This window comes from Coturnix japonica, chromosome 1 (genome assembly GCF_001577835.2).
Source record: "Coturnix japonica isolate 7356 chromosome 1, Coturnix japonica 2.1, whole genome shotgun sequence".
Lineage (NCBI taxonomy): Eukaryota > Metazoa > Chordata > Aves > Galliformes > Phasianidae > Coturnix > Coturnix japonica.
In genome coordinates this window covers 58,573,343-58,593,732 of record NC_029516.1, presented here as the reverse complement: position 1 = coordinate 58,593,732, position 20,390 = coordinate 58,573,343, and the positions used below count along the sequence as shown (strand labels likewise).

General features: G+C 36.6%; 1 protein-coding gene across 1 annotated transcript in view; it reads right to left on the bottom strand.

Moving 5' to 3' along the window:
• Positions 1-20,390, bottom strand: part of PIK3C2G (phosphatidylinositol-4-phosphate 3-kinase catalytic subunit type 2 gamma) — a 272,235-nt gene that overhangs the window by 229,044 nt on the left and 22,801 nt on the right. The window lies entirely within an intron of this gene.

Here is a 20,390-nt window from a genome sequence, read left to right as displayed (position 1 = left end):
AGAACATGGAAATGCTGTATTAATGTTTCATGGTGTTTCTTTTATCTACAGGGATCTTTGTTTTCTTTTCTTTTTCTTTTTCTTTTTCTTTTTCTTTTTTTTTTTTTTTTTTTTAAATAAAAGCAACAGCTGAGCTAAACTTAGATACTGAGAATATCAAAAGCAAAGAGAAAGAGGAAAAAAAACCCAACAAAAAACATTTAATGGCCTCAAGACATCAGCTGTGGACTAAGTTAGTTGCACTCAAGTCTCACTCAGAAGGCCCAAATTGGAGCAGTGCCTTATAAAGCTACAGGTTAAGTAAAAACTCAAAATAAGACAGCTTAACCATGCCTTGTTGATCCAGCAAATCACTGATAAACCAACAGCTTTCATGGAGTGGCCAGTCTCAGTCCTCTATATAAAAAGATTCTAAATCAGAATTAAGATGGCTGTGTTCAGTCCTTGACAATAAGCCTCACTAAAACCAGCCCAATGCTTAACAAGAAAGTATAAGCATTCAAGTGAACTACAGATGTAAGCACTAAAAACACAAGCAGAAAGGAAGATGAGACTCAGCACCATACATGTAATGCCTTCTTATCTGTTAAAAACGAAATTAAAATTAAAATAAAACCCTAACCCAATCAACCAAAAAGAAACTGAACCAAACCAACAAACAAACAAAAAAACCCACCACCATCAAAACAGTGTGTGAACAGGAGCCCAGTGGTGAGCCTTCCTTAGAGTCTGTTGTGAGTTACAGCATCTCTCCATAGAACAGCACTAGAAATAAACCAAGAAAATTACAGTAAGAAAAGACCTATTTATTTCTCGAAGATCTCAGAATGATAAAAAAGAGAATGTAAATCAGCCATATCAAACTGAACCTTAGACATAGTATTTGTCTCTCTTGTCAACTACACGCACCAGGTGAATATTCAGCTGAGATTTTAAATCCTTTTGGTGAAACCAATGGAAAGAGCTTCTAGTATAGCCAACACTCTCCCAGTTCACAAATCATAGATTTCGGCTTCTCTTAAGTTGACTACAAAAAGAGAAAGCTATAACCAAAATAAATCACTCTATAAGCCAAACTCAGAGTCCCCCCAGCACTATGTTTTGCTTAACAACAATTTAGTAAATTACTATCAGTGGTGTGTAAGCCTGGGGCCAAAGCTCTAAGCATTCCCTTCCTTCCTACACTGAATCATTTTACCCTTTTATATGTTTCTGTTACTCGGGTAAAGCACGTTAGGAAACACCTTGTTCGGTCTGGTTTATTGTAATGACGACAAATGTTTCTCAATTGCTTTTCTTGTAAAAATTAATGATCTACGCATCACTAATTGTTTACTGTGATGTCAGATATTTCACAGACTTCTCCATGAAAGCTGGGAATGCAACACTTTACAAAAGTAGTTTTTCCAAGCAATTTGAACATCTGAGATATAACCACTGTATAATTCAACTGCTTGCTATGGAAAACAATTCATATCACTGCCTCTATGAACCCTGTGCTCAGAGTGTCATTTTCAGTCAAAAAAGTGTGAATTGTTATATTAAAAAAAAAATAAAAATTAAGTCTAGTTGATATGGAACTACTGTCTAAGTCAAAGGATGTCTGCATCATCTGGAATGTCCTTCATTTAAACATGAAGTGTTTTCAAAATAGAATATCCAATTTTCTAAAATTGATGCTTACATTTGAGATAACTCTGCATCTAGACACGAAGATGGCGAGTGACAACTAGATTTTGAGATGAAGTCAAACTGGCACTAAGCACTCAGATATGAAGAGTTTCTTTCCTAAGATCGCTAATTTCTCTGAAAATAAAATCAGATGTAACTCTATATAAATGTAACATTATATTTATACTGTGCTAAACCATACTTATGAACTATACTTATGAAAAATTAATCCTATACTAAAAGCTAAAAAGCATTAATGGGCCTCATGGGGGAAAGATCATTCAGACTTCGAAGCAGTTCCTTATATGTCCGGTCTCTAAATGAAACACATATTATCTGGAGAAAAAAAAAAGATCTTTCAGGAGTATGTTAAAAACCTCCAGTATGGGGGAGAGGGCATATGTGTTTGACTGGGAAACTGGATTGTGTAGACCAGCTAATAGGCAGGCTTCCATGTGGGACAAGAAAAGAACTTCAAAAGGTCATAAATCAACTGTCCAGGATTCACTGGCTACTCTCCGCAACTTAGCCACCAGAAAGATCAGACTAGGTGAACAGAAGTACTTCCACATCAAATGCTCTGTGCTATTAGGTTTCAGTCTCAAATTTGCGAGAGTGTTTAATGTGCATTATAAACTTAAGGGTGTTCTCAGCATGAACTTCTGTAACAAACTGATCTTAAAAGTGATGTGAATAGAAATTAGTTAATAAGTCTTATCCGTTTTAAGTAAAACTCAAATGAAAACTACTATGTGTAAATATACAATGAATGGAAAAAAAGAAACTAGGCAGAATTTTTATACTGTCATAGATTGATAGAATTAATTAGTTCAATAAAACTGAAAACAGAGAAGAAACCAGATTAAAAAAAAAAAAAAAGAAAGAAAGAAAAGAAAACCATGCTCCCACTGACATGTTCTATGAAAATTAAATCAGAGTAGTAGCTTCTACTGGACCACCTTTCATTCCATCAGATTTCAGAGGGGTCACAATACGTATCTGATAAATTACTAGCAGAAAGACAGGAAGGAAAAAATGCCAGCAAAATAGCATGCAACTTATTCACACAAAGACTTAATTTCCTCAAACGACTTATTTTTATTCAGCTGACTTTAATGATTTTAACTGGAAATTTAATTCTTAACTTGTGATGATCAACTCTGAAAAATCAACATTAGCAAATGAAATGCTTGATTTTAATATTCCTAACATTACAATACAATTTACTATCCTGCTTCCATAGAGTGCTGAAAGAGGTCAATTAATTATGCCTTCATCTGAAGATAAAGTCACCTACTGAAAATCACTGGAACTACATCAAGGTGATCAAAAATATTGCATCATTCACAACGTCATCTCAAAGAGAGTATATCTTGAAGAGTCTCATTTATTTTTTTTTTTAATATTATTTCATATTTGTTTTAAGCAGCAATTTCTTTCCCTATTCTGACAGATAATACTATATAATTTTGCCATAAGAATATGTTCGAGAAGAAGCCCAGGCAAAGAATATCACCACTGCTAATACAGGTTAAAAGAGTTTAAACTCTTCAGTTAAGTTCCAACACAATACTCAGAGTCTGATCAAGTTTCAATTTTAATCAATTTTCAATTTCCATCAGATAAGAGAGAAAGAAGGAGGTAATTTAAAAAACCTGCAGCTTATAAGAATAAAACATAGTTTAGGGAAACTACAATGCATTTTATTTAATTCATATAGAATGCAAAATTTCTTTCATTGTAACTCATCCTTTCTGTGAACTTTATTTTGTTTTTCATTTTCAACCACACAGCTTGTTGACAATGTATGAAAGCTCTGCCTCAACTCCAGATGAATTCCAGCTATGATGGGAAGTGCCCCAGCCTTCAGACTAGCATCCCAAACATTGCTCAAGCAGCCTCTCTTCTACAGTTAAATTTCATCATGAGTTTTTTAAAGTAACACCTTGCTGTTTGCTATTTGTTAACCCTGTTCAGTGACCAAATAAAGTTTTTATCCAACAACCATGTATACATGAATGTCATTCAGTAGCAATGCTAATAGGAGGTAGTACTCCGACTTCCAGCATTTTTCTCCATCTTGCCCCCCAAGGCAAAATGCAAGAAGCATTTTCTGGATACATAGCCTATACAGTGAAATCATTTCTATTGTACGCATTTACATGGCCTTACATGCTCTCAGTCTATTTCTTTTGACTGTCACAGACAAAATCAAAATGTGTAAATTTAATATAACTTTTTTATGAATACTTAAAACATAATCGCATCTTCTTTATGGGTCTTCTGCTAGCTTAGTCTCATTAAAATTCATTCTTATGAATGTGAAGTGCAGAGAAAATGCTGCTAACATGTCACAATAAACCAACTGCCTGAAACCCTGCAGAGGAGAAAAAAAAAAAAAAAAAAAAAAAAAAGGAGAGAGAGGTAACATTTGCCTTGTACCTTGTGGTTTACGATATCGAGAAGCAGCTGTAAAATGGTCATAAAATAAAATTGGAATTTATATCAAAATCACTCTTAATACCTTGGGGCTTTTCTATCTCTGCATAGTTTACCCTGAGAGATTTAGTGCTGGAGTTTTATGTTAACAGGCTGAAAGTTATAGTGGATTTGTCAGTAATAGTACCTCTTTTTGGTGCGTCTGCCTATTTATCAGTCTATTTATTTTTAAATAGCAAGATAGTAAGCCCCAGAAGGTGCAATATGAAAATGCTATTGGCAACAGCTGAACAGTTATAGGGCTGTTAACAATCCTTAATGAAAATACTGTTGACTGCAAACATTTTTATTTTTTAACTGTACATATTTTCTAAATGGGGGACAGGAGGGAGAATGGTGTTGCACAACACCCTTCCTGATCACATGCCCTAAAACTTCTGTTGGTGGATTTAAAACAAGCAAACAAAAAAATACCACATGAGAAAAACAAACAAACAAACAAACAACAAAAGTCACAAGAAAATCTACATATAGACTGAACAAATAATGGCATCTCCTAAACAGTGGTGTCTGAGGTAGTGCAGAATTCAGTTACCGTAACATCATTTGAGAAGTATTGGACGAGTCCTCTAAGATATGGAAAAAGGTTTATATGTGTGTACACAAATATACATGATAAGACACAATCTGAAAAGTGCAAGAATTAGTTTTATCAAAAAATAGAGGGCTTGCATGAAAAACTGTAAACACTCTGCAAATGCTAGCAACTTACTATAGGCCTTATTTCATGAGTAATAAATGACCCTAATAATTTCCTAAGGAATAAAAATAACCTTATCTGCTTCCATATATAAGGCTTGCTCAGCATAAAAATCATGTGCAAATTTTCACTTTCACACTTACATTTCATGGTTCTCATTGCCTGATGAGGTCCTATAAGAAAAACTCCTACAGCTTCACTGTCTTGTAGCAGAGTCTCAGATCTAATTTCAATATTTATTAAGCTCACCTTATTTACTTTCTGTATTGAAAATGTTTGTAAAATGGTGTCATTACAAAGATCAAAAACAAAGGTCCCTGCTTACAAATACTCAATATCCAAACCCCATATCTGTACTCATAACTTTCAGCTCTGGGGATTCTCAGGAATAGGTGTTTGCACAACCAGGACAGTCTGAAATAGATTTGTTTTCCAAATAAGACATAAATTGCAAAAGTGAAACATATTTCAATTGCTTTGATTACTTCTTTGTATAGTGCTGCATAACAGATTATTTCAGACTTTTCCACTAACAGAAAACCCTTGGTTGTTTACAGTATGATTACAAAGGAATTGTCAAGTGGTTTTTTTTTTTTTTTTTTTCTTCTGACTAGCACAGAATCTTATTCTGCCATTAGAAATGAGGAATTCTACAGGGATAAAAACAGGTAAGCTAACAAGTGTCAGCATGTTACTTGCTGCTGCTCACTGCAACTCTTGTTTGACTCAGAGAGCACAGGCCACACCAGTTTGAACTATTATGGTACTAGGACTGTTGCTGGCCATGCATTTTTACATGACAGAAGCACTCTGCTACTAAGTCACACAGAGCCCTCACATTGGTGCACCATAGACTTGAGGACTGTCTGCTGTTGAGTACATGACACTTCTCCCTCATCTCTTCAAATCTGTATCTGTGGCCACATTAAGATACAGAAGACAGAGCAAAATTGTGAAAATACATTGTGCATGTGTAGCATTTCTGCTTTGAAAATTGCATGTCATTAAAGAGCTACCCATATATTTTTGAAATATGTCTCTCGAAGAGAGAGAAAGTAATGGAAGAGGAAACCACATCAGTTTCTGGTGCTAGATGAACCTTCATCACTCAGAAGAAATAGTTCTTAAAGTGGCCAAATATAAGTACTTGGAAAGGAAGTTTGTCCCATTCCATGCACAGTGATGAAAAATGTTAAAATCTTTAGATTTGATTAAAGCTGGAAAAATATCTAGATCAACAGACATTGCTATTACATAACAGCTACAGGAAGCCCAAAGATACAATAATTGGGATAATATAATTACTGCATCCTGGAGAAATATAATCAAGTATTTTAATATGCCAGGCTTTGCCTGGGGTTCTGAAACACTCTGTAAAGTAATGACAGAGCTACAAGCAGTTTAAGAAATAAACCAAGAAGAAAACCTGCACAGCTTTCTTTTCAATAGCTTAATTTCTGCTGGGAATAGGAGTGCAGGGTTTGAGTTCTCCTAATCCTTTTGAGCCACTACATGTCTTTGATGAAGTGCAAAGCCAGACAGTACTTAAGGAACAACAGAAAGGATTGCAAAACATTTCCAAACCCATAGTTTCTCCTGGAGAATGGCACTTTAGTAAACAGGTTTTAAAAGAATTTTGAAAAATGTAATTAAGTTTTAATAAGAATTTCATACCCCACTGTGAAAAAGCCTAATAATTTTATTTTGACCTCAGGGTGACAAAGGCCAATTTAAACCATAATTTGATGATTCTTAATAGCCTAGGATTTAAAAGTATTTGATCATTTTGGTACCAGCCTGCCATGTAATATATTTTTAGGAAAGTATGGATGAAAGTATATTTGGTACCAGATGATTCTTACCGCTTATGTAATGATGTCATCTGAAAGCAGGTTGGCAGCCTTAAAAACAGACAAACAAACAAAACCTTCAATAAAAAGAAGAAATGTTGATAAATAGTCCCAGTATGTATACTGAACAACAAAGGAGATTTAAAATCTCCTGTTTGCCTTATTATAAACATGTACTATATTAAATTTTCTTAGGGTTTAAGACAAAAGCAGTGATATTTTGCACTAAGAACTTTGTTTTGAAAGCAAGGAAATGATGTACAATGAAATCAGAATCACACTAGAGAGAAATATAACGGCCCAAGTATCATTTTTAAAGGCTAAATCAGGAAAGAAAAATGGTACTCCAACAACTACTGATGTCTCATAATCCACTAAAATCCTAACTGGACCGATGCAGATAATCTCTCAAAGTCAAGCAGTGCATAAGGAACTTGAGAACAAGATTAAAAGAAGGATGTAAAGTGGGCTACCTAACAGCAAACGTGGAGGCTAAACATTAACTTTGAGATCTAAGCAATTAGATGTCTAAGTCTACGCTAACAGGGAGGCATCATTCTGTTTAGGATTTACAGCCGTGATTCCCCTCCAGAGGTGAAAGGCCTTCCTTATTTCTACCCTCCACTATTTCCAAGAGGAGAATCAAAGAACTGATTGCACAGAGCCAGGATTTCCTCAAGAAATCAGTGGGATCATTCAAAGACAATGATGCTAGAAAATGTTATAAAGTATAGCAGATACTGGCCATAAATCTGATTTATTTATTTATTTATTTTTTCCAAATATGTTATAAAACAAGATCATCTGCAAGTAGTTTAATTCAGTTATTTGAAAAAGCTCAAAAATGTTCTGCACAGCATTAGGTGTCTAAGGCCTATCACAAAAGCAATCAGATCACACTGGAGACCAGCTGTGCATCAAGTAGATTGCTTTTATCTAAGTGATAAAAACCTTGTAGAGTGTGAACAATACTGGGCATAAAACGTAACATCTTTAATGAACAACATAAAAGATGAAAAGAATGAGCACAAGAAATGGCAATTTAGACAGAAAATAGGGAAAAAGGGCCTCCCTAACATGATATTCTATAGCAACTGGATTTTGCAGTAAGCAGAATTTAGAGAGGTGAATACAGTATTTTTCTCTTCTAATTAATCCAGTTGGGGTACTTTGCAAATCAGTCAGGAATGTTCCAATATGAGCTGACAAAACCTAAAGAATAGGCATTAACATATTTTGGACCTGTTTCAGATCTTGGTTAAGTGCTTGAAACTCCATTAATTTCAATGAAGATGCAAAATTAGGCTTTTACTGTAATCTTCAACATCAACATGAAAGAAAGAGCATAAACCATTAAGCATATAACTGCCTTTATATTTTATTCCTTTTATGAGGCTCTTAGTAGGGCATTAGCAGCAGATTATATCTTTTGTGAGTCATCTAACGGGACATTAACGATGGAAGGGTGGCCAATAAATAAAATGATTGTTATTATTGTTACTCATAGTTGTCCTGCCAGTATCAACCAAAAAAGTTTTAAACGTTTAGAAAGTTAGAAGCCTCTTCAGGACTCTGCAATTCAAACCGTCCTCTTCCAGAGTTAGCATTAGTTTGCTGGGCTAACTGGAACACACCTAGAGCTTCACTTCAGCATCTAAATTTATTTTAAAACTGCAGGTGCTGAAGGAAAATAAGTAATATCTGGGTACTTAATCAACAGCCAGCACAGGCACAGGATGACTCAAGACTCCTATGTGCACATAGGAAGTAAAGAGGGCAGATAGCTATAGGACAAGGGGGAATGGTTTTAGACTAAGACAGAAGTTTAGGTTGGATATTAGGAGGAAGTTTTCCACACAGAGGGTGGTGACGCACTGGAACAGGTTGCCCAAGGAGGTTGTGGATGTCCCATGCCTGAAAGCATTCAAGACCAGGCTGGATGTGGCTCTGGGCAGCCTGGTTTGGCGGTTGGCAACCCTGCACATAGCAGGGGGTTGAAACTAGATGATCACTGTTGTCTTTTCAACCCAGGCCATTCTAGGAATTTATGATTAGTCTGACTGATCAGAAGGACAACTTGATCTAGAGTTGGAAAACATCTACATAAGTATTACATGCCCTTCTTCTCACTGTCTTTTCATCCACATTCTGTTGGACTCTCACATCCAGCATAATTCTTGCGTGGTTATTCATTGCACCATTTCAATGGATGTTACTTACAAGCAACCAGAAGCATTCTTCAATTTATGATTTAAAACCAACAAAAATGCACACTGCTAACTAGTGAAATCAGGAATTGGGTAAATAGGGGCCTTTCACATGAAGATTAAGTATCCTAGGCTTTGGGGAAAGTCAGAAGAAAAGGACCAGTGGGACATGTTGACATTTCTGTAGTCAAGACAATGCAGCTGGGGAAACATAAGGGAAAGGTAGCCAAAGAAACTGTTTTTAACTGGATTGAATTAAGGAGCTGGGTCAAAGAAGGAAGGTAAACCTGAGGAAGACTTCTGACTTTGTCCGAACAACCACCGGAGTGAGACACCCGCTATGGACTGTGTGAGTAGGACGGACAGGATATAAATGAGTTCCTGGAAAAACAATGAATATGTTATGATTTATTGGAAATCTGTTGGATATGTATACGCCTGCTCTACAACTTTCTAATGCTTCCATCTATTGGTGCACACGATAGGAGGAGTGATCCCCCGTGTGCCCAGCGCTGAATAAACACATACTTGCTTTATAACCTAGTTCTGGTTATAGAGTTTGACTCCGCACATCACTAGAACTTGGAATAAAAAGTCTAATTTTTTCCAGAACATCTCATATTCAAATGTCTCTGAAGAAAGAAAGCTTATTATTTCCAAGAGAAAGGATTCCTCCATCTGAAACTGGATTATATGTATATAAACACACTCCTTTCTTAGCATTAATTCTATCCAGAATCAGCCTACTTGTCTGACCTGTAAGATTATAATCTTGTTTTTTATTTTCTCCTCACCCATAAATTTCATTTTCTTGCATACTTTAAGGTAGACAGAGTTCATGAGAACACCAATGCTCTATGAGCAGTTACATCTAACTATTCTGCATTTACAGACACTGCACAGAAACAAAGGTAAACATATTTTGGCTGAAGAAATATGTAACATCTATCTCGCTTTTAAAATACTGAAAAGAAGATATAGATCCCTGGACACTTGTATTATGTCTTAAGACCACTGCTATCTCATATTTTTCCTCAGCTTCTTGCTATGGGAAGACAAAGGTGTACATTATTGCTTTAGAATATCTTGTTATTTAAGATAAATACATTTTAAAGACCCAAAAGAGACTCCAAGAAAATACAAAAACAAATAACCATTTTTCCACATAACTGTCTTTAGAACATTGATATTTTGACACATGTCAGTTATTAAAAACTTTAAATGAACATTTGTTCTATAAGCTCGCAGTCTGCAACTGAATTGTATTTATTACTAATACTATTCATAGTATTTATCTGTATTTATCCCTTGCCTTTATTTATACTGCTTATTTTGTCTTTATCCCTTCCACATCCAGAGTAAGTTCTCTAGTCAGCAATTAAGTGAAATACTGCAGGTCTGACAAGACACATGACAGAGTAATTGTTTTAGTAGGTCTTAACAAAATATAACTTGATGAGACCAGTCTTAACTAAATACACTGGCCTCTGACCCCACTTATCCATGGTAGGGCAGGGATACCAGCCTTGTGAAGTCTCCAAGGAATCTCTTAGATCACTTTCCCCACTACAGACTAACCTCTTCTATTTCTCGAGAGAAAAGCTCAAGCTTCTGTGCACAACGACTCTTTGGCTGCTGGAAAAACAAACAAACAAACAACAGGCTATCAAAAAATCATAAAAAAGCTGAGTACTACCTAACAGCAGATGGAGAACAGAAACAGAGAAGCTTCGAGATCTACTGTTAACACCTAGGAGAGAGCACATTGGCTTTGGAACAGTCAAGCATCCTTACAGATACCAGGTCCAATACCTTCCACCAGGTAGGAGGGAATCTTGTGTTTCCTGCTTCCTTTAGCTAAAGGACTGAGATTGGCAGGACACAGAATCATTGAGCAGTTTTATAAGAAGTCTGACATACAGAGGTCAAAATGTCAACAACAGCATCAGCAGCTGCCTGATAACCTACAGGCGATGTGACTCGGTCAAAGGAAACCACGAAACAACTTAGGGCAGATTGCTTGGCTTTTGAGTATTTTTTTCCTTTCCTTCTTCCCCCTTGCTTCTTTATTTTTAATCAGCTTGTTCTATGCAGCTGCTTATGTGGATAATTTTTAACACAAAATTCCATGGAATCAACAGTCTCGACTCTTGATTCAAAAGAGCAAAGAATTCATAGTGGCTTTAATTTTTTGTTCAGAACAGACAAATGCATATAAATAGTATTATCAGCTACCTTCTTGATTTCTACCTTAGGAGCTTGTGTTTATATTGCCTCTTTCTGTAAAAATCCACCCAAGATACAGCCAAAAAAAATCATTTATTTTTATTTTTCCAAACTGAGTGACTTCCAGTAGACTTCAAAACGCTTCAGTAAACAAAATGGCAAGGCATGAGAGAAGTCAAAAGAGTGGATAAATGCATACAGAATCTGAATTATGTATCTGTTCATGACCATGTCCTATCTTCTAGTTTCAGTGATACCAGTGGAGCTGGTCTTACTACGAGTACAGTCTTGGCAGCAAATTTTCGCTTGCTGGGGCAATACTGTATGCCTGAATGCATGACAGTGAAGAGTGAAGGAATAATATACTTTTTTTTTTTTGTGACTTCTGACTCTGATGCATCACTTCAAGCCAACAGTTCAGAAAGACATGATTATCTAGATTGGCAACTAATGTGTTTCCACTGGTTAGTTAAGTAAGGGCAGGCAGCATCTGGAGGGCAACATGTTTTCAAACCTTTTTTTATCAGACTTTGATCATTACCATTGATCAGAAACAGTCACAAAACTCTGCTAAAATTGGAAAGCTAAGCAGGACTTGAGTGTCAAAAAAGATACAGTAAGTCTCTGAAAAAAACAAAGGAAAGCAGGCAGAAGTGAAAAACCAAGTTTCCAGGCATATGTTAATCACCTTGATGCTTAGTTGTGGCCCTGGCTGTAGAGGAGCAGGAAGGGAATACAGGAGACAGGCGTTGGAATCCCAGAATACATCCATTATTGATACATCTGGTCTTTCCAGTTCTCTACTATTGGTAAGGTCCTAATTTTGCATGCAGCAATTAAGATGCTTAAGCCACAGACACTGATTCTGATTCTAAAACACAGCGCTGTCCAGGATTTTACAAACAGCAACAAGCCCAAAGCAACTAGTGGAGATACCACCGTGAGACAGTGACCTTGGCAGACCTTTTAAACACTGGAGTTCTATGCCATAAAGCATCACACATGGATGGATTCCAAAGACTGATGTAGTCCAGACACATGTATGCTGCTTCTCAAGGTCTTTTTATTTTATTTTTTTTTTAAATACGGATTCCATATTTGGAGAGAAGGAAAAAAAAAAAAAAAAAAAAAAAAAAAAAAAAAAAAAAAAAAAGGAGATTCGTCATTGATAGTCTATGTTCTGGCACACTTCATTGCCTCAAACATATGTCAAAGATAAGCTCAAGAAAATATCAAAGCACAGTAGTGTAAGGATGCTGGTGGCAGAATTGAGCTAAATGGCTTCAATCTCCAAGTACTAAAAAGCAGCTAAAATATATTACTGCTTCACATCAATCATAGATCTACAGACTGAGGAAAACCATGGTGCTGCTTTCTCATGCAGTGATCATCTTTTATTCTTGGTGCTGTCTGGTATAAAGCTTCCCACCCTTTCCATTGCTATGAGCTGCTGCTACAGAAAGATTACTATGTATGCTGAAAGGCAGTGGATCTCTCGCTTACACTTGACTTTTGTTACAGTGCTAGGAGTGTTGCATGCACACCAGGAAGATGCTAGAAGGGATCTGTTGGTACCTAAAGGACCACATATGTAAGCATGGTCACTGTGGTGGCTGTAAGAGGCCATGCTTTTTATATTACTGTCTCAAAGTTTGCTGAAATGGACAAGTTCAGGCAAGTCCTGGTCAAGGTTCCAGGGCTCCCTTTGTCAGAGAAACACAGGAACCAAGGTTCGAGAAATCCCTTTGTTCAAGAGATGGACAAGTTCAGGAGCTACGAAAGGGAGATAAGATGCAGATTAATGGCCCTAAAGTGGTCTTTTTTGTGTGGGCCTATCTCAAGGAAGATGGCCATCTCCGAGGAATTCACATGACTCCGACCCAAGCCTTCCAGAAATGTCGCGAAGGCTGGGAAGAAGAAGGATAAAAAGGGCACGTACAAAACCCAAATTTAGGTTTTCTGACACCAGATGCCTCACTACGGAAACAAGGAGGTTTTTCTGTCATCAGATGCCTCTCTACATGAACGCCTGCATGCTTAAGAAGATGCCTGCATGCTGAAGAACCTTTTAGGTTTTCTAGGTATCTGACCTCAGATTCCTCCACCGTTGTCCTACTGCTGCCTACTGTCTCTCCTGGGATTGCTGCTCGAGACTCTGCTCCGTGGGACCTCGCTGCCCGAGACTCTGCTTCTTGAGACCTCGCTACTCTGACCGTCTTCTTTGCATTTCACCGATCTGCTGCCTGCGACCTGCTACTCCGCTGCTGCTCTCCCCTATGCTTATTTTGCCCCGGACCAACGTTAACAACGTGCTACGGGATGCTGCTGCATCCAGGAGGTGACTATTCCCCGCTTTAACGTAATTCTTGCTCTTTTCTACCTTTTTCTATAGCCTACTTTCCCTTCCCCATCACCCTAATTTTGATATTCGTCGCTCTCCCTTCCCCATCCCCTCAATTGCCTATCATTTTTAATAAACTGGTCAGATCAACATTTGAATGCTCTTCTTCTTAATCTCACGCCGGGCATAATATATCAAAAGAACCTTTGACTCATGCCTAAATTGGAGCGAGACAGTGGCATGCAGTACAGAATGGACAAAGTTATGGTGAAGCTATCCTAAGAGAAGCCAGCAACAGAGACTCATTTGGAGATGCCCAGAGGTAAGATCCGGCTAAGCAGCGGGAGCGTATAACTTAGGTACAAATTGGTAAAAACCACAACACCAATGGACACAGTCTAGCAAAAGGGCTATGTTTGTCACAGGAGAAAGAGCTGTAATCTCCTGAGGCAAAGTAGTAAAAACTTGATTTATACAACAACAACAACAAGAAAAACAAAAAACAAAAACAAACAAAATAACAACAAAAACAAAAACAAACAAACAAACAAAAAAAACAACAACAACAAAAAAACCCACACCACCCCAGTATCTTCAAGAAACTCTGTAACCCTACATAGTGATTCCCGCTATACAGTACCTCATTATAATATAAGCTGGCTAAACACAGGTAACCACATATATTAAATAGTCTCACTAATACAGCATGTCTGAAATAATTTTTTGTATAATTTAACAGCATAGAAACTATCAGCTGCTGGTATCTTAATTTAGCAGAAAAAAATTAAAAAGCTATCTTCTCAAATCTAAATCAAAATTATTAAGTTTGCAAATACCTCAGAATACAGAGGTAATAATCTCAGCTTAATTTAGAGTCATAGAGCTGACATCATTTCATCAAAGTGATGCCGTGCCAACTTCAAAAGAAAGCAATGAATTTAAGTTGCAGCAATATCTAAATGGTAGCTGTGAAGTTGTTGCCAAGGACAGAATTCTCTAAAACAGTATGCAATCCTCTGTCCAATTCCTTCTAAGAGACAATGAGTCATCTTGTTTTAAGAAGGTTCCAGACCCATCATTACGGGTATTACTGCTGTGTTCTAGAATGTTTAACAGGTGTTATGATTTTATGATTTTTGTTATCAGTATTCCACATCATAATATCACGTAGCAAACTCAGATTTAAAAAGTTAATGTTGCAGATCCATGGATTGTTGATAGTTCTAGGTACCTGTCCCAGAAGAGAAGAATGAACTACAGCTCCCAGAAGACTTCATTATTTTGTTTCTGTTTTCCATTTTTCCATTTTCCATTCAGAGAGAAAGATAAAACTGCCTGGGACTGTCTTCTCATCTCTTCTGCATGTGCTCCCAAGCTGTCTTGCCTACAGCATTAGAGTAAGGCCTTTGGTTTTGGACACTCTTATTTATTTGATTTATTAGCTTCAATTCCAATTATATTGTATTACATTGTGTTATTTTCTTGCATTCAGCTATCATATTTAATAAATTAGTTTTCTCCTTCAGCTCACTGATGCTGTTTTTCTCCTCTTGGCCCATCTCCCTATCCTCTCCCTTCCCTGGGGCACTGGTCCATGGAACCCTCTGTCCCATAACTCACAGAAATAGCCCAGAACCATGACACCATGCTAAGAAATAACTACACTGCTTTCTTACATCTCTTGGGAAGACTTGCAAGTCCACAGCATGAGTTAACTGAAGGTGACTTGAGTATCTTTTATTTTTGCGTAATCATTTAAAAAAGAATAAATAAAGCGAACATGTACTGATATCTGATGGCTGTTCCCTTTGGCTGGAGAAAGAAGCTTTGTGCAGCCTCATCAATAATAGTTTTTTTCAAAAGTAAAATTGCAGACTATGCTGATATATTAAACAAGACTTAGACAATGCAACAAGACTGCTACTTATGTAAGCATTCTTAAAGAGGTGAATTTTATACATTCCTTAGTCACACTTTGCTGTTGTGAAATAACGCACGGACTTCATCCAAAACCTTTGGCTTCTTCAGATGTTAATTTATTATGTCCAGTAAAAAGAAATTTACTGTTTTGATAGCAAGCAAAAATAAAATAAAAAAATTAGAGAAGTAAAAAAAAAAAAAAAAAAAGCACAGATAACCTGAAAATAAGAAAAATCTGTTACATCATTGGAATAATTAAACCTCCATGTTTACTAATCAGGTTGCCAGGCCCCATCCAACCGGCCTTAACTACCATCCAGGGAGTGTGTTCCCCAATGTTCCCCCGGGCAAGCCTGGTTCTAAGTAAACTTCACCATGTTCCCCTTCCTCCTAGTAAAGCAACTTCCCCCCCTAACCATCAACCTAAATCTTCCCTCTTTCAACTTATAACACCTTTCCCCTTGTCCTACTATTAAAAAAGGCATTTCATGCATGTGTGTATGGAGACAGTATCTTCCTTGTACTTTAATGCATCTGAGTTAGGAATTAATTTGTCTCTTGAGAAAAGCAGCCTTACTAATCTCCATGGCAATTGTTTCCAAACATATATACAATACATTCTGAAATACAGCAGTCCCCGAGCCAAAAGTAGTATTTGATGCTTTCCTTCAGGAGTTCGATGATGGCTAGGTATACTGAATCATGTCCAACTTAGCACACAGCTAGAAACATAGGGAAAGCATTTACCGTAACAAGCTTGCTCCTTTCTTTCTCTGACAACAAAGGAAAGCTGGGTATTATCAAAAATGTAATTGCTGGCATTCATGGCTTCTGGAGATCGTAAACTAACAAGCGAGTTCAAAGACTTGGAATGTGTGACTTTGTTGATGAAGAGGAAGACTGATCAAGTAGAATATGCTTACAGATATTACAACAGTAGTCAACTGACTAGCAAACACTGCCTATTCATGCCAAATTCTCAGAAGAAAAATAGAACCTTTCCAGTAGAGCCTGGGGAAGACATGTAATAGCATACATTATCTCAGTTGGATTCTGGAGGATGCCTGGCATGCTCACATTCAGCATACAGTGCAAATGCATCATTTATCCAGGCTTCAAAGAGTGAAACTAAGTCTGGTCTCTGTTTTCTGATTGTATCAATACCTGCTTTTGTTGTTTTTGTTGTTAGTATGGGTTCAAATCTGTATTTTCAATGATGAACAACTAAATTTAAATTTCCTTTTGGGGGGAAAAAAAGTAACTAGCGCATTAAAACTGTAGCTTATCTACAGCAAAATCGAAATCTCTTGCAGTAAAGCAGCAAGACTGAAGCTAGTGAAGTTATACTGTTGTCAGTCTGCTCCACTGGAGAACAACATCAACTCTGTGGTTCAAAATTGCTCTAATAAAAAAAATAATCATTGTTTCCAGTGGGAAGCTCTTCTCTTGTTGAATTTATAATGAATTTCAATTATTTTTTTCATGGATTTATGGAGTTTAATTCTTTATGGGTGAAATGTTTCTACTGGAATTAAACTAGAAAATTATGCTGCTGATGAATTTTATTCACATTCTGAACAATAAGAAAAACTGTAGTACTAAGTAAGTATCTGAGTGCCTGGCAGAAACTCACATCAGTGCAGTTAGAAAAAGCCAGAAAGGTACACTGCAGGGAAGAAGAAAAGAACTACTTCTTTGATATGCATTTCAGTGCAGCATTTGAATGGTCCCATCATCTCTGAAATCTCAGTTGCAAACCAAATAATAATTCATTTCTACTGCTGTAAGTCTTTTTAATCTGTAGATTTCAAAACAGCATTAACAAGGACACATAGCATAAAGAGTAAGAGCTCCACTGTCTTTCCAGTATCCCAGCATTTTGGGCAGAAATGTTAGCAAGGGCCAGTCCTACAAGAACAGGCTCCTGTGAACTTTCTGGTACAGCTTGCTCTAAGCTCCTGACCCAAAGCCTCATGGTACAAACAAATTGGCTTATTTAAAGAAACCATTCACAATCCCAGCATCATGGAAATCAAGGCTTTTTGCCTTTTTTTTTTCTTTTTTTTTTTTTTCCCTTCTTTAAAAAAACAAACAAAAAACAAAAACAAACAAAAGAACCCCCTTAGCTTTGGAGCATATATAAACAAAACACACTCTAATTTTAGAAGGGAACTAAATTTCCACCCTTGAAGTTTAGACTGTTGAGGTGCATGGGCTCATTAATTTTCAACTCTGATGTATTTAGTCAGATGTTCGCTAGTAGGAAGAATGGTCCAGCACTTTCTTTTGTTTGTTTTTTAAATGATGGCAATGGGCAAGACACTTCACAAGAAAATTATTATTTAGATAGGCAGTATTCAGTGCTCTCTCTTCCATAAAAAACAAGTAATTATGCAAAACTGTAGGGAAAGATCAAGAACGTACACTTTTGATACTTCCATATTTCTCAAACTTCTCAACAGTGCAAAGAATGGTATTCAGACTACAGAAATGCATCCCTCCTTTTCAAAACTGACTATCCCCTAGAGGGGACACAACTTTTCACTACTTTGGTCCTTTAAGGATTTGAGGAGAATTGGTTTTTGATTCAAACTTTGTTAGAAAATCTATTCTGCCCTCATTTTTAAAATATCCCTTGCCAGTTCTTGTTACAGAAATAGGCACTAACATACTAACTTCTGCTACCATATTTAAAACAGTACCTGCAGAATATAAAATACTAAGATAAAATATTATGTTTTGCAGCAAATTTACTTAACTGCACGGGGTAAGTATTATAAGGATATAATGTTAATTTCTGTTCTTAATTAAACTGAATAAGAAATGATAAGCCACGTTGCTACCAGCAGCAAAATTGATTTACGTTACTATAAACTGACAGAAGATAAATATTTCCTCTTATCTGATCTTGTAATTCCATCTGTCTTCACAGTGCAATAGTGCAGAGAAATATATTTATATCATTTCAAAAAAGTCTCACATGCATCAGTATTATCCATCTTTTCCACATAATACAAGCAAGAATGAGTACTCCACAACATCATTTAAGGAGCAGAACATTTTCTTTCCATGATGTTCAGCTCAGAAACAGCTTGTTTTCTGAAGGAATTAGCTTTGTGTTAAAAACCATTCTCAGCTCAGATGCATGTTGACTTCCCTCTTTTTTGAGAAGGATGAAGAAGAAGAAAAAAATGCAAAAACAACAACATTGAGAAAGTCCTGTGAACACTGAGCCCAGGACCTAAGCCTGAGAAAGGTCAAGTCTGTTCTAAATGCAGAGCCAGTAATATTCCAACAGAGTTCAAAAATCCACATCCTTTCCTCTTCCACTCCGAATATAAATCTTGCATTATTTTGATTAGGTTTTCAGAACAAAGGTTAATTACACTTTTGGTCAAAAGTCAAGAGAAGTCAGCATTATCCAATTAAACAGTTATTCTTTTTGTTGTGTTCTCATTTTTCCCTAGTGTGTAAAAAAAAAAAAAAAAAAAAAAATTTTCCCCCCTAGCATCATTGCTGTTATACACAAACCCTGAAGTCCTGTGTGTAATCATGTATGCATTTATCCAATGCTGTGTTTCTATTTGATTATTCTAAACTGTAATTCACAATGTTAGTTTGGCCCATACCTACAAAAGGCACAATCTTTCCTGCCTCAAGAATGGGCTTACTGACTTAAGCAAAAATGTAACTCCAGCTAATGGAAGAGAGATGGGTGACACAGAAACACACTGAAAGTGAATACTTATGTCCACATGCCTGAAATTAAGTAGTAAAATGTAGAAGCTTGCAATTTAGGACAATAAAGACATTGATTACTATCAAAATTAGAATACACCCTTCTGTAAATGCTGATATCTTCTGAAATCATTAGCTAGATGCCCACATTGCTAATGTACCTATTTTCATTAGCATCTTAACATTACAAAGAGAGAAACTGCATACTTGGGAGAATGAGAGGGACAAGATTTGTGGAAGAAATCAGGAGGTTCTAAGTAACAATACTGTTCTCAGTTCTTACTTGGACCACAGTGACAAGAAAAAATATTTTTTCCAGGAAAAGCTTTCCATAAAACTTCAAGGTGGGAAGTTTAAACCACATCCTATAAAATATGACTTTCTACCAGAACACTACAATTTTATAACGAAATTTATGATGAATTGTACCAATCATGCCAAGTAACTTTCCTCCCCTGAAGGAATGTAAAAGAAACCCTGAACCCCTTCAAAACATTAAAACTAATCACAGTAATGAAGAAACACATAAAGTGTGACAAAGAACATAACAGAAAGCCTGAAAGCTTTGAAACCTTTTTACCTAGGTTTCTCCACAAGTCCAAACAGGAAGCACTGCTTCCACAGCAAAGGTCCCACTTGATTAATTCTGACATAAGTACTCATAAAACTGATCAAGACCTTCCTTTTTGGTTCATATTTTCACGTAGTTGCCAGCTCCCTTCTTCTCCTCCAGTTTCAAATAAGATGAGCATCAGGGAACAAAATAAATGTTTTTTATTTTGTTCAGGGGGGGATTGGAGAGGGAGCCCGTAAATCTGCCACACTGCCAAACAGGAATTTGAGGCAAAAGCCTTAACATGAGATATGTGGGATTTCTATAGCTCCCATAACTCCCTACAGGTCTGACAAAAGTGAAGATTTCCCTAAGCTTTTATATCTATTCTCATTTGAAACACAGGCTAAACCTAGAAAGTGATAAACATACCTCAGACAGAAACAGAGCTGGATTCCTACTGCAGTTGGCTCTCCATCATTTAGTGGGGAAGAACAACGAGCAATGAGTACTCCTGCTACTGATACAGTGGTATCATGGAAGGAGGGGAACTTGAAGTAATTGCAAGAGTGTTACAACATTAAACTGATGGAAGCAAGAAAACTGCATTGCAATGATTAAGTGTACATTCTCTAGTCAGGAATCATGGAGCTGGAGGCCAAGAAACTACATGAAAGTACAAACA